Below are 14,776 nucleotides of genomic sequence, written 5' to 3' on the forward strand. Positions count from 1 at the left end.
TGAAAAAATTACAAGGGCAGTCTGAAGGTAGGAGGAGGCAGGACTTATTCCCTGCCTGAGGATTTGGAGTCCTCTAGTCCAGGACATACTTCAGAAACCTTAATTAGGAACCCAACTGGCTGTTGCCAATACGGCTTCTTCAAATTGGCCAAATTCTTAGAAGAGCACAGAAACCAGAAACCCAGAGCAGGGCAGGAAAGTCTGTGAGGTCCTCTGTTCTTCATCTTGCCTCCTCCCACTGAAAAAATAAAATAAAAAATAGCAAAAAAAAATGGCAATACTACTTTTCGTTAGCTAGCCGTTATTTACTACACCTAATCTGTACTTCATGGCACAGATTTCACATTCTGCAAAGTTAAAATATCACTTATTGCACTAATAACTGATTTTTAAAGCTTTGCAATGTCACTGCTCCTTCACACAGAAATCAGAATGCCTGTGTACAACAGTGTGCTATTATACCCGCGTTGCACAATAATGTTGCAATCATTATATTTAAACTACATGTCAGAAGCACTACATTAGAACCAAAAAAAATGATGCCCTTCTACAATTTCAAAAAGTGTTAACATGAGGATGTTAAAGTCTCATGTGCCTCCCTGAAGTGGAGAGGGGTTCCAGCATTAAAAACTAAGCGAACAAATCAACTTGCTGCAACTGTTTCTCTCATCCCCTGCTGAACAGCAGAGATGGCTATAAACAGCATTTGCACACCCAAAGTGATCATTTGTCCTAACAAAAGTTCTGTTGAAATAAGGCTGGAATCAGTCCCATGGGAATTACTCTCTCCTCCGAGAGGCAGGGAGGTCTCGGTGACCTTTCTTCTAGCGAGGGACAGCTCGTCTCCTCAGCTCGCCCTTCGCAAGCTCCGCTGGGGGCTGCCGGCCTGGGGCAGAGCTGAAGATCTGAAGATTAAATACAAGGAAACTCTCACAACTGGCAGCACAGCCTTGCCACAGTCCTTATGCTACATCCCTAGAACAGCTGTCTTCCCACCAGCTTGCCACCACTCAGGTAAGTTCCCTGTTAACTCACCCCAGCTGTAGCACAGGTCCAGATCTTCTGCTGACAACTGCTGTGCCTGTGGCAAAGGCTACAGAGAAATTTTTAGAGCTGGCTAATGCACACCGAGCTCTTTGTGTAGCAGTAAAATATCACAGGAGGGTGATATGAAGCCCCTTCATTCCAATTAAAGATTAGAAAAGATTAGAAAAGAGGACCATGAATGCATGATTGTGGAAAAAGTCACAGAATCACAGAATCATCTAGGTTGGAAGAGACCTCCAAGATCACCTAGTCCAACCTCTGACCTAACACTAACAAGTCCTCCACTAAACCATATCACTAAGCTCAACATCTAAACGTCTTTTAAAGATTTCCAGGGATGGCGACTCAACCACTTCCCTGGGCAGCCCATTCCAATGCCTAACAACTCTTTCGGTAAGGTGTTTGTATTCATCCACTTACATCATGCACAGTCAACAGAGAAGTTTGTTCTCACCTCTAGTTACCTGACACCCAAAGTATCTGTTTTCCTCTCTTATGTGACAGAGGCTGCCTTCTCTTCCCTTCACAGACTGTTTTATTGTAGCTGGCTTCACATACTCTGTCAGTTATGGTTCCTCAGACACAACCAGTGCGCAGGCATGCAGCTTGATCCTTTCAGTCCCCACAAGCTTTTGGCAGTTTGTCCCCAACAGCATCTATTGCTGGCTGAATCTTCTCGTCATGTTGGATGACTTCTGCTCTCAAAAGGCATAGACCCGAAGCAACTTCAACATAAATTTTCACTCACCTTTCTGAGCATTTAATAGGTGAGAAATCATTACCACAGGCTGTAATTTCAGCCTAGGGTGGGATTCAGAGGCCGCCTGGACCTTTCCATGGATAAACACCATCACCTCTGGTTATACCAATCCTGTACAATCCCAAGATGTTAGAGGAAAAATTGCAAGCTGTAGTGTCACCTTAGACTGTCCAGATGATGAACCAGACAGCAACTTTGTCTAAGACATATCATCGTCTCGTTGCTTTTGAGTTTCTTGCACTTTTTTCTTACAGTTTGTAACAGGCATGGTTAAAGACCGTGTGCAGCTACCCATTACCCAAACATGCAGTTCCCACTTCTATCATTTCCCTGTGGGTAAGCAGTCACTCCTGCAACCCTTAATACAGCAGAGCTTGCTCTTGCTGCTCATCACCTCACAGCTTCCCTTGCTCAGTCACCCTTTCACCCTTGCTGCTCATCATCCCACTTTTCAAGCTAGCCAGAATGACCTGTCATGTACTTAGCTGCATCTCTTTGGTGAAAGCTGTGTGGGTATCGTCACGATCTCTTCCTAAACACTGCGAGTTGACCGAGATTTCTCAGATATCTAGCACTGTAATGGTTGCTTTGCACCCCAGGGGAAAAAACCTTGTGGAAAGAAGAAGTGACCTTGTAATTAAAGACTGCATTGTAATGTAAACATGTAAGAGAAAGAAATACGATCTGCAGAAATTATTCAAATTCTTGCATTTGCTGAACATGAAACCTCTGATTTTCCTATCAAAGTATATTTCCCATGCAGTCAGTCAGTCAGACGACACTGATTGGCAATAGGAATAAAACGAGTTTGTCCGTTTCCTATTCTTTGTGCCTTTCTTTTATGACTTGAGAATGGCATTGTATCCACACTGTTCAAAAGCCAGCACGTCTGACTTGAGCTGATACGTGGCAAATGGTATCTGTTTGATGTGATACATGCTTCCCCAGGCTCTGACAGAAAGACTGTGGAAGAAGAAAGCCTGTGAGGCTGAGGTTGCACAGGCTGGAAGGCTAGAGCAGCTGTAGAGCAGAGGAGGAACCAACCTCCCCCCACATGAAATCCATGAATTTAGTCCTTTTAAGACTGTGAATGTATTTACAGCGTATTTACAGTGAAGCCTTCTTGCAGCATCATTCCTTGTAATAACCCACTGCCCTCTTCCACAGGACTGGCAAAGGATTCCCTTTGCAGCCTGGGGTAACTGCACGGTGAGCTTGACCTTGCTGGAAGCAGAAGTTTTTTCTAGTAAATTCTGTGCTGCTGAAAGATTAGTACCACGCCAGACTGGGTGGGTGTTAAGCTGTGCTATTTAAGGTTCTAAGCTGTGCTATTTAAGGTTCCAGTTGAAACAAAAAACACACAAATACACATGTATTATTTTATACACACAAATCTCTTGGAACAAAGAGCCAAATCCCCCCTCTTTTCCAGTGTAAACGCTGGGTAGTCCGAGGTGCCAGAATTCCACAGGAACTTGCTTATGGGGGACTGCTTTTTGATTTCATTGCTGCACCATGAAAAAAAATGCTGTCCTGGGAAAATTAATAATATCTAGATCAGAGACATGAATACAGAATTGTGGGCTCCATTCCCACCCCTGCCTGGATTCCTGGGGTCACCTGGAGCAGTAAATTAATTCCTCTGTGCCTTAATTCTCCTTGACGGAGAAAGATAACAATCCTTGCCTGACAAGGACTAGAGAATAATTAGGAAGTGTTCAGACGCTTACAGCAGAAGGACTAACTAATGGCTTGGAAAAAAAGAAGTGTTCACACAACCTTAAAGAAGCAAGTTCAGCTCTAGCCCTCAGAAACACCATCTACAGAGAATCCCATTTTATTCAAATACCTGCTTAAATACCACAGAAAGCTTCAATCTCTGGTTCACTCCCCTTCTTGTCTTGGAAGGAAAAGACAGGATTCTTATCTTTGATGACTCTGCCATGCATCTAGGTTATTGTCTAGATCTTTTCAACATATGTGCCTGTGGTGCTATTTTCATCCACAGGAATTTTTTTTACCTGAAAGAAAAAATACTTTATAGTTGTACAAAATCAAGCCACCTATGGCTGGAAGATACATGACAGGAATCACTTTATTAGTATGAGAACCAGATATTTCACTAGGATTCTAATACTTCAGTCCCCAACAGGATACGTGCTGTCTTTAAGAGAGAATTTACAGCAAATTTTTTATTTAGTCCTCCCTCAGCATTGTGTCTAACCAGCTGCACATATGAAAATTCTTCAAAGGGTGACGTATTTTCTTATGGTACCTGGGAAACACTTAGCTTCTTAGCATTAGAGGCATGGAGAAAAAAATCACACAGCAATTAGCTTATTGCTGAAAACTCAACACCTCCTTGATGTTTGATATGATTTCTTGCCCATTGCTGTGATGTTTTGGATGTAGAAAAAAAGTAATTCCAGAATCACTACCTACTGTAAATGGGCACATAAAAAAGTATTTCAGAAGCTTCTTATGTGTGCAGTGCTATATATCCTGGATGAAGACTATATGTACAACACTGAAGACGATCTATAAGAAGAAACAGAGCCTGAAGAGATCTGAAGATACAAAGCAGAAAGCTTTGGAGGAACAGAAAAGTATGTATCAAAGCAACCGGCTTGGAACAGAGTCCCATGCTGAACAACTCTTTTATCTGCTTGACTGGCCCTGGGGATGTAATCATGCCGTAGTTGTACTGACACTGGCAGTGAACAGAGAAAGGTTTTACATTCTTTTTCCTTTACTGGGAAGGGATACCATGTTAAAATATGGTAAAAGGATAAGACTGGAGGCAGAAAAGAACAAGACAAATCTTGAAATATTCAAAACATTTTCCTATTAAAATTAAGAAATGTACCAGAATTTGAAAAAGAAAGAAACAACCCTCAACTGGCCCAGTGACTGACTGAAAGGGGTAAAGAACTGCAGGGATACCTATGTTTTTCCTTCAATATTTTCAAAATACAATATAAAACTTCACCCATATCTTCAATGTTTGTTAATGTAAGAGAACATACATACTTCTGATAGAGCAATCTTGCTACTTTTATTCATATGGTTGAAGTTGGAAGGGAACTCTGGAGATCCTCTTGTCCAAATCCCTGTTCAAGCAGAGCTGTCCAGGACCATATCCAGTGGATCAAGTCCACTTCAATTCCCATGTGAATAGCTACTCTGGGGATCAACACTGGGAGATGGGTTTGCAACCTGTTTCTCACTTGATCTCTGTGGTCCATTTGTATATAAACTTCACAGAGATAACATAGATGTTCTAGATCAGAAGGAACAAGTATGACAGCACAAATGAATGAAGTTCTTGGGCAGGAAAGATAACACAAACCAGCATGTAAAGCCATTACCTTTGAATTTTCAGCATGTAAAGCAGAGCATACTAACCCTCAGATAATTTGTTAATTTGTTCTTATAAAAGCACACAGTACGTTTTATATTGCGTCAGCAAACCCAGCACGCTCCATTTACAGCATCAAACGGACGTGAACTTGAACCTCAGCTGAAAGAGAGACCATTTGAGATAGTGCCCCAAGATTAAACCATGTTTTGAAATAGAGTTCAACGTAAGCCTTCTGTCCTCTGTGGAGTAAGTTATCACTAGTTCTGCAAACAGCAAAAATATTGTACGTTTCTCAGAGTAAAAGGGATCCTGCATACTGAGAGTCCAGCCAAAATCAGAACAATCTCAGTGTATATCTTGTTTATTTTAGTTGCATATCTTGAGCTAATGAAGTAATCACTTTTGCAGTGGGCAAAAGGACAATGTTTATAAAGGTTCAGGCAACCAAGCATTTATGAGTTTAGTGCAGAGGCATACATCTTTCTGAGAGAACAAATATACAGGAGATTGAGTATTTTTTTTTTCATTTCAAACAGGAGAAAATCTGAAGGGGCTGAAGAGCAATTACATTTCAATTACTGTGAAAAGGATGGGTGTTTTTCATACCTGTTGCACGTGAAGGTGTAATATTTAGGATGTTGCATCTTCCACAGACCAGAAAAGGCAGATACCCACCATGTCTGTGTGCCACATGGGTGCAGATGAGGTGCTTCTGAGGTGCTTCTGAGGTGCTTTCTGCCTTAGCAGAAAAAAGAGGGTTTATAATCTTTGGAAAAAAGGGCGGGCCGCTGAGGAGGACTACAAGGATGTAGCGAGGCTGTGCAGGGAGAAAATTAGAAAGGCCAAAGCTCATCTGGAGCTCAACCTGGCTACTGCCGTTAAAGACAACAAAAAATCCTTTTACAAATATATCAATGCGAAACGGAGGACTAAGGAGAATCTCCATCCTTTACTGGATGCGAGGGGAAACCTAGTTACTAAGGATGAAGAAAAGGCTGAGGTGCTTAATGCCGCCTTTGCCTCAGTCTTTAGCGGCAATACCGGTTGTTCTCTGGATACCCAGTGCCCTGAGCTGGCGGAAGGGGATGGGGAGCAGGATGTGGCCTTTGCTATTCATGAGGAAATGGTTGGCGACCTGCTAAGAAGCTTGGATGTGCGCAAGTCGATGGGGCCGGATGGGATGCACCCGAGGGTACTGAAAGAACTGGCGGAGGAGCTGGCCGAGCCGCTTTCCATCATTTATCGGCAGTCCTGGCTATCGGGGGAGGTCCCAGTTGACTGGCGGCTAGCCAATGTGACGCCCATCTATAAGAAGGGCCGGAGGGCAGACCCGGGGAACTATAGGCCTGTCAGTTTGACCTCAGTGCCAGGAAAGCTCATGGAGCAGATTATCTTGAGGGTCATCACGCGGCACTTGCAGGGCGAGCAGGCGATCAGGCCCAGTCAGCATGGGTTTATGAAAGGCAGGTCCTGCTTGACGAACCTGATCTCCTTCTATGACAAAGTGACGCGCTTGGTGGATGAGGGAAGGGCTGTGGATGTGGTTTACCTTGACCTCAGTAAGGCTTTTGACACCGTTCCCCACAACATTCTCCTCAAGAAACTGGCTGCTCGGGGCTTGGACTGGCGTACGCTTCGCTGGGTTAGAAACTGGCTGGATAGCCGGGCCCAGAGAGTTGTGGTGAATGGAGTCAAATCTGGTTGGAGGCTGGTCACAAGTGGTGTCCCCCAGGGCTCGGTGCTGGGGCCGGTCCTCTTTAATATCTTTATCGATGACCTGGATGAGGGCGTTCAGTGCACCCTCAGTAAGTTTGCAGATGACACCAAGCTAAGTGCGTGTGTCGATCTGCTCGAGGGCAGGAAGGCTCTGCAGGAGGATCTGGATAGGCTGGAGCGATGGGCTGAGGTCAACTGTATGAAGTTCAACAAGGCCAAGTGCCGGGTCCTGCACCTGGGGCGCAACAACCCCAAGCAGAGCTACAGGCTGGGAGATGAGTGGTTGGAAAGCTGCCTGGCCGAGAAGGACCTGGGAGTATTGGTTGATAGTCGGCTGAATATGAGCCAGCAGTGTGCTCAGGTGGCCAAGAAGGCCAACAGCATCCTGGCCTGTATAAGAAACAGCGTGGCCAGCAGGTCTAGGGAGGTGATTGTCCCCCTGTACTCGGCTCTGGTGAGGCCGCACCTCGAGTACTGTGTTCAGTTTTGGGCCCCTCGCTACAGGAAGGACATGGACGTGCTCGAGCGAGTCCAGAGAAGGGCGACCAAGCTGGTGAGGGGTCTGGAGAACAAGTCTTACGAGGAGCGGCTGAGGGAGCTGGGCTTGTTCAGCCTGGAGAAGAGGAGGCTCAGGGGCGACCTTATCGCTCTCTACAGTTACCTTAAAGGAAGCTGTAGTGAGGTGGGGGTTGGTCTGTTCTCCCACGTGCGTGGTGACAGGACGAGGGGGAATGGGCGAAAGTTGCGACAGGGGAGTTTTAGGTTGGATGTTAGGAAGTACTTCTTTACCGAAAGGGTTATTAAGCATTGGAATGGGCTGCCCAGGGAGGTGGTGGAGTCACCATCCCTGGAGGTCTTTAAAAGACGTTTAGATGTAGAGCTTAGTGATATGGTTTAGTGGAGTACTTAGTGTTAGGTCGGAGGTTGGACTCGATGATCTTGAGGTCTCTTCCAACCTAGAAATCTGTGTCTGTGTCTGTGTCTGCTTCCTTGCATGTTTAAATTAATTGATGTTGAATATAAAGTCATACTGGCTGCACTGGCAGGTGTGGCCACTTGTTTTGCACCTGTGAAGTAGGCTACAAAAGATTGGAAATACCTCCCGGCATTGCTGTCAAAACAAAGGAGTCAGTCTGACTAACAGCCTGAAGTAAAATATTTTACTAAATTTAAACACACACGTTATTCAGTATTCTGTCTCCTCTGCCTTTGTCCATGTGCAGAGGTATGACCAATATGCCTGGTGACTCACACCAAGAGACAAGAATAGCATCAATGAATTACTTGAGTGTTTACAGCAGGACTTGCCAGAAAGGTGCCTTGCTCACAGCTTTAGATAAGGCTCTAACTGCAGTTTGTCATAGAAAGTTCAATTGCTCTGAAACATGAAAAACTGTGGCTTTGTTAAGCTCGTCTCAGCTAAAAGTTGCTATTGCTGTATCTTATGTTAGCTGAACTTCCACACAGGTCTTATATTATTGTGAGGCTGTCAGAAATCTCTCAGCAGGAGCAATAAATGCCAGTGAACTGTAAAAGTGAACCATCCATCTCTAATAGCATTCTGAAGGAGGGCGATAACATGTTGAGTAGATAATCAGGAAACTTTCTTACATGATAAAACTCTTCAGCCATTCAAAAAAAAAATGGGGAGACTGAAAAAGATCAGGAGAAAACAACTTATGTAATGCATGTTCAGGATTTCCCAGAACCATCAGATGTTTCTGTTTGTGTTGTTGTTGATGTCTCTGAATTTTAGATTTATTACCTGCAAAGAAGACTGTGCATGCCAGATCTATGGATAGTGTAAATGTGAAACAAGGGTACCAATTCAGATATTTACTATTGCTCCAGGTACTGGAACAGCAAGGTTTCTGCAAAGAATATTCCATTCAGGTGCAAAGGCACATTATCATTAAAATTATTAATTTTTAATATATTTTATATATATATATAATTAAGTTTGGTGGTAATAATCTTCTAAAAAGACAAACATTTCATGCTTTTTCTTTGGGCTGTTTCTGAAGGAAGCAGCACCTGGCTCCCTCTTAGATGGAGAACTACATCCATAGATGAAAAATAACTCCTGAGTTTCTCCAGAATTTTCCAGGAAAATAATAAAACATCTACCTGACATTTCTAGTGGCTTTAAAATACATGATGTACCCTTCTCCTTTTTCTTCCTGTGGGCTATTATGAAAAATAATTCACTTTGAATCAACATTTATGTGACAGAAAATTCCAAGAACTGTGAAAAGGCTGCTTTGTGACTTGGGCTTCACAGACGTCTCCATTCAAGGACCTCCAAAGTCTCCATGCTCCCATGATCTGAATTGCTCTGCACAAATACACCTACAGATGGAAATTCTGTTAACTATGCTGCCTTGTCTATGTCAGCAGTGTGTAGCTGTACCTTTCGTTTTCCTTTACATTTTCTGGAAAGGCCATCGTGCAGTTGCTGTTTCTCATGACCATTACATGACTCCTCTGAGGCCATAGCAAAGCTTACTCATCTACATGTCTGCTGTGGAACTTGTGGTTTCATAACTTAGCAACTTCAAACAAAAACAGGAATGAGATTGCTCTTCTACCTCTACCAAAGTAAATAGCAAGTGACTGAATGTGCTGTGACCTGGGTGACACAACCAGGTGTTGTGGAAAAAATGGTCTCCTCTTTGCAACCTCTCCCTCCGTTCTTTTATTTCCCAGTCCTATCTTGTATGTTTGTCCAACAGCTGATCAGTTTGTTGAATAACGTATTTTAGTTCTTGTGGGTAAACATCTTGGAGAACATGTTTGTTTGGTGCTGTTCAGAATAAGAGCATGGAGCAACGGACTCACTTTTCCTGATCTTCATGCGGTCCTTTGTGTTTCTCATGTTCCTGGCTGATTGCTGTCTTTTTTGGTTTCTTTAGCAAAGCTAAAACTCAGCTCCCTGTGTATTTTCTTGTACTTCACCATTCTTAAATGCAGAATCTCTTTTCTCTAAGTTTTCATCCTTTACATCTCAGATGATCTGTGACCAGTTTGGTCATTGTTAGATGGAGTCAAGATCAGAATCCACTGTAAGTGTGGGTGCCATGCTTACAGCTTCTAAACTAGCACTTACACCTTGGGTTTTGTAGCATCTACATGTGTCAGATAAGGAAAAGAAGTGGACAAACAGTGGGCTCTGTAATGATGGTAGGTTCAGATGTAAATCTAAGTCACTGTTAGATCCTACGTCTTCCTCTAAAATCTCTCTCTCTCTTTCTCTCTTTTTTTTCTTTTTTCTTTCATGAACCATGTATATGGAAAGCCCTTATTTAGCTCTGAAGTTTTCAGGTGACAGTAGTTCATTTTGAGTGTCTTCGCCATAAAATCAGCTCAGTTGAGCAAGTGGAAAGACCTAGGCTGAGCTGGGAGAAAACTGTCACTAATGTCTATGAATCACACAAACTTAATTTGCATTTCAAGCCAACCTCGTGCATCTAGCTGTGTCTTAATGAGAAATATACTGAAATGGTACTGTGTCTGTCCACACAGCCCCATAGCAAGGCGCTGATTGCACTGGGGATCAGCATGAGCGGTTTTCTCTGCATTTTGAGGTACTTTCCAGTTAAAAATAGAAGAATACAATACCTTGGGTTTTTTAACTGAAACGTTGTTCAGCGGAGGAAAGGAGCAGCACTGCAGATCCTCAGAGAACATTTTGCCATGATACTGCCCTGCTCCCCTCCTGTAAGCACTCCCCATGGCGGGCAGAGTTACGGGCACACGAGTGAAGCCTGAGCTGACCGCTGTGCCCAGCTAGGTCTGATAGCAAGGGGCTTGTGTCTCCATGATGCCTAATGCAACACTCTTCCATTAATTGCAGCCAACCAATTTCCTTCCTTGCCCTACAGCCTGCTGGGGGTGTGAGACGCCGAATTTGCACGTCTGAGCCCCGGTGGCAAAGAGACATGCTAAGTGATGGCAGGTGCTTGCTCCGGGTCTGCACGTGCATTGCTTGCCAAGGCTTACGAGCGGAGAAAGAAAAAGAAACAGCACGCAGCGCTGAGCTACAGTCTGCCTTTGCTTTTGGTTTAAAGTTGGAAAAAGTATCAAACAAGATAGATGGAAAACTTGAGGAGAAGGTGATTGAGGAATCAGGTAGTTGGCAACTATTTTTGGATGAGACGACTTTTAGGGGACTGTGAAGCTGAGTTGAATGCAGTTGTATCTTATGGCTAAAAAAAGCTGATCAGGGATTTTTTTTTCTAAATGTTAACAGATTTGCCTTTGACAGCTTTTTAAAGGGAATATTTCTTCTTGGAAACAGTCAATTTTTTTTTTTTTTAACGTTTTCTAAATGAAATTTCCCATTTTAGAAAGGCATTTCTTTTTCTAAAATTGCATTTAAAACTAAATGCCTAAAGAAGAGCATTAAATGAACTAAATTCTTCCAAAAAAAAATAGATCTTAAATGTGAATGAAACACTGGGGCTTGACCCTAGAATGAAATGTTTGTTTTTTTCCCTGAAACATTCCTGCTTTATTTTGTCCAGAATTAAGTCACCTTCCTCTGATTTTTTTCTAGAGCTTGGGTAGGCTGAGTGACAAACCTCAGCTTTTTCCGACAGAGTAAAGGACGTCAGAAATACGTGCAGAACATGGGTGAAGGTTAAGCTATGCAAAGGTTGAGCAGAGACAGACGGCAGCAATAAGCCTTTTCACCGACTACTGCAAAAATATGCCTTTACCACTCTTAGATCTTTTTGTTTGAGGAAACCAAGGTAAAAAGGCTTGCAAAGATGATGCTCCGTGTGTCACTGGCAGCCGGAGCACACAGGAGGAGATCAGCAGTGGGAAGTTTATTCCCTCTGAAAATGCTGTGCATACCTGGGCTCTTTTCTCCTCACAAACTAAGTGTTGATCAACAACATCTCCTAAGCTAGACAAGCTCTTATGACTCTTAAGAGGCTGTCCCAGTCCCACAGAGCTTTTTCTGCCCTGTTGGCTGAGGTACCGACACCACCTCTGGTTGTGCCGTGTTGTGGAGTATGACTGTCCTGAGGCCTTTATGGACAGAGTGATCAACTCAGTAATTTTTATCTACCTTATCTAGGGATTCGGGAAATGCATTTACTGAATTTAAATGGAGTTAGTAATATCCTTTTCATTCATTGTGTCTTTGATATAATTTTTGAAAAGTGAACTATTGCTTTGGTTTTATTGTATAACAGAGTGGTATCTCATTCTCATTCCAATTACCCAATGGCTAAAAGACCACAACATGACACTATCTATGAAAACAATATCTTTCTACCCATCATGAAGCAGAAAAGGTGCACAGCTCTGTCAGTCCTTCCTTTACAGACTGGATATCTATAGTTGCCTGAGTAACTTCTCATGCAGATGACAAACACAATGCAGATGAGAAGTCACAACAGCTTACTTGGAAAATCAGTATATTTGTATTTAATATAAATATAGGGGAAATCAACTCGTGTGGAATACATGACATTTCAATTTTATTCAGCAATGTGAAAACAATTCTAAAACAACATGAAAGTACCTCTGGAGAGTGTCAGGAGAATGGTGGTTTTAATATCAGCTTCATATAGCATTTTATAGGTTTTTAATTGAGGGCACCACAAATATTGTGTGTCTGTGTGTGAGAACACTTCCCTGCTTTCCCAAACACCTAATAGATAAGTACTGTAGTAGGGTTTAGGAAACCAGCAGCTTTATTTTTTAGCACTACCATTGAAGATAATGATAAGCTGATTTTGGCCCGACAGCTTGATTTTGGCGAAATCAATTTTCTTACAGTCCACATACATCAGGCACTTTGATTAGGTTTCTACATAATTAGGATTTAGATTACTGAGAGTGTTGTTCAGTCAGTAAGAACGCCCGATCTGGCCAGCTTAGCATAAAAACTGGAGGATGCTTATTTCTGTGTTCTGGGTCCTGTGGAGGTCACGTATGGCCAGCCCCATCATTTGACCCTAGATCAACACCCAGGCCCAGGTGTGGTCTACAGTGCAGCTTGGAGCTAGATCCCAAAACAGTTCAAGGCAGTGGAGAGGAGCAGGGCATGGGACAATCCTCTGGAGCCAACCAGCCTGGCTGTGCCATAAAAGCTGGCTGGTTATGCATGCCATATTTTAATGAGAGCACTAAGTTCTGACCAGGAAATCTGGGATGGGTCTGTAATTAGTAGCTCACATTTAAAATGAAAAATTAAGTATGGCCAATGTCCATTACTGTAGGAAAGTAGGTGGTTCTAAAACATTTTTCTGAGTAAAGAAATAAGATCACAGTGAGTTGAATGGTTTGTGGTTTCTTGAGCATGCGGCTTTCTCCAGCAGAAACCAAAGAAGTCTCATTTAATTGATGTCTTCTTTCCTGAGAGGAATGTGCTCATTTTCACTGTTTGGATCACAGACAGGTCTGAACGAGACCACCAAGCGGCACGAACTTTGGCTGGTGGCTGAGGTAAAAGCAGACTCAAAACCATGAGTGGGTCCCACTTCTGTCATTTGTCAAACTCAAGCAATTTGGGAGTATACGAGTGCCAAGGCTGGTGAAGTACCACAATTTTCTCTAAATGGCTTAACAAGAACCTGGAATTTAAACTCAGCTCAATGTATGCAAACTTAACGCAGAAGCAATCTTAGATTTTAAGATTGTATCTCAAGTGGATCTTGGTTTCTGAATACTTTTTTTGATTTATTTTGCAACTGGCTTTCTGTAACGAAGGAGAAAATGGGGCAAAACCTGCCTCTTCTGATCTGATAAGCTCTTTGAAACATAAATGGGAATATAAATGGTCACAGGTTCATTCTGACTTGATTTCTGACATTAGTCTGTTCTGCCATGCTGTCTTCTGGAATACAATGTCTTCTTTATGCCCTAAATTTCTATTTAGCCGTAGAAATGCAAGGTTTTGTATTAAATCAACATTGGTATCTTGTGGTCCCTGCGAACTGCAATGGATGGTATAGACAGTCATTTCCAGCTCCCTTTGAATACATGGTAAAAAGCAAGCAGGTGGAGTGCAGCTGCTGTCCCTGCTGTTTCACGAAATACTCTATCAAAAGGCTGTGAAAAGGAGACCTCTGTCTCTAGTTTCTAAGTTCCTGCTGGGACCCTGGAGACGAACTGTTCCCAGTCTTACTTTATATCCTGTCTCCAGCTTGAAAATGGAAAAAAAAAATAAAACAACAACATACTTTTTCACATACCTATTCCTAGGTTATTCCTTGGTTTAGATCAACATTGCATTATGTTAGATGTTTAATATTAGCACAGCATTAAATCACAGATACCGAGCTGAACCCACAGAAAGCATTTCCAGCCGGGGCAGTCAGGCCAGTGGCTTCACTGAGCCTTGAGCTTGATGAAAGGCTCCTGGCAGTGTCCCCGCACGGAGGGAGTCCGTGGGAGGCAGGTCAGGCTGGCGAGTAGCACCACCAATTCCAGAAGCAGTGAGCAAAGAGTGGGAGATAGGCAGCAGCAGAAGCAGTGAAGAAACAGCCTTTCAAAATTCAGGTTAACTTCTTACTTGAGGTTGAGCTTGAGCATCACTTTCCTACACCCTTGTGTTGTAGAAGTGTTCTTGCTGGATATACAAAAGGTGCCAGACAAAACAATGAAGAAAATGCAGGTGGTAATCAGATTTTGTCCTACGCTGTGAATCAAAACCCAGACATTTCGGGTGACACTTGGCAGTAAAAGAGTGAGCAGAATGGGACCACAGAGTCCCTTTTGTGGACACGCACTTGTGAGGGACCAGGAGCCTGAGATCTTCAGCTTTGATAATTCAAGTCTCCGACCTAAAGAGACCACATGGGAGCAGGAGGTCCCACATGTTGATGGCCAGCTCCACAGGCATGCAAAGATGAGATTTATTAGACTTCTTAATCAAT

The sequence above is a fragment of the Cygnus atratus genome, chromosome 7, assembly GCF_013377495.2.
Source record: "Cygnus atratus isolate AKBS03 ecotype Queensland, Australia chromosome 7, CAtr_DNAZoo_HiC_assembly, whole genome shotgun sequence".
NCBI classification, from domain to species: Eukaryota; Metazoa; Chordata; class Aves; order Anseriformes; family Anatidae; genus Cygnus; species Cygnus atratus.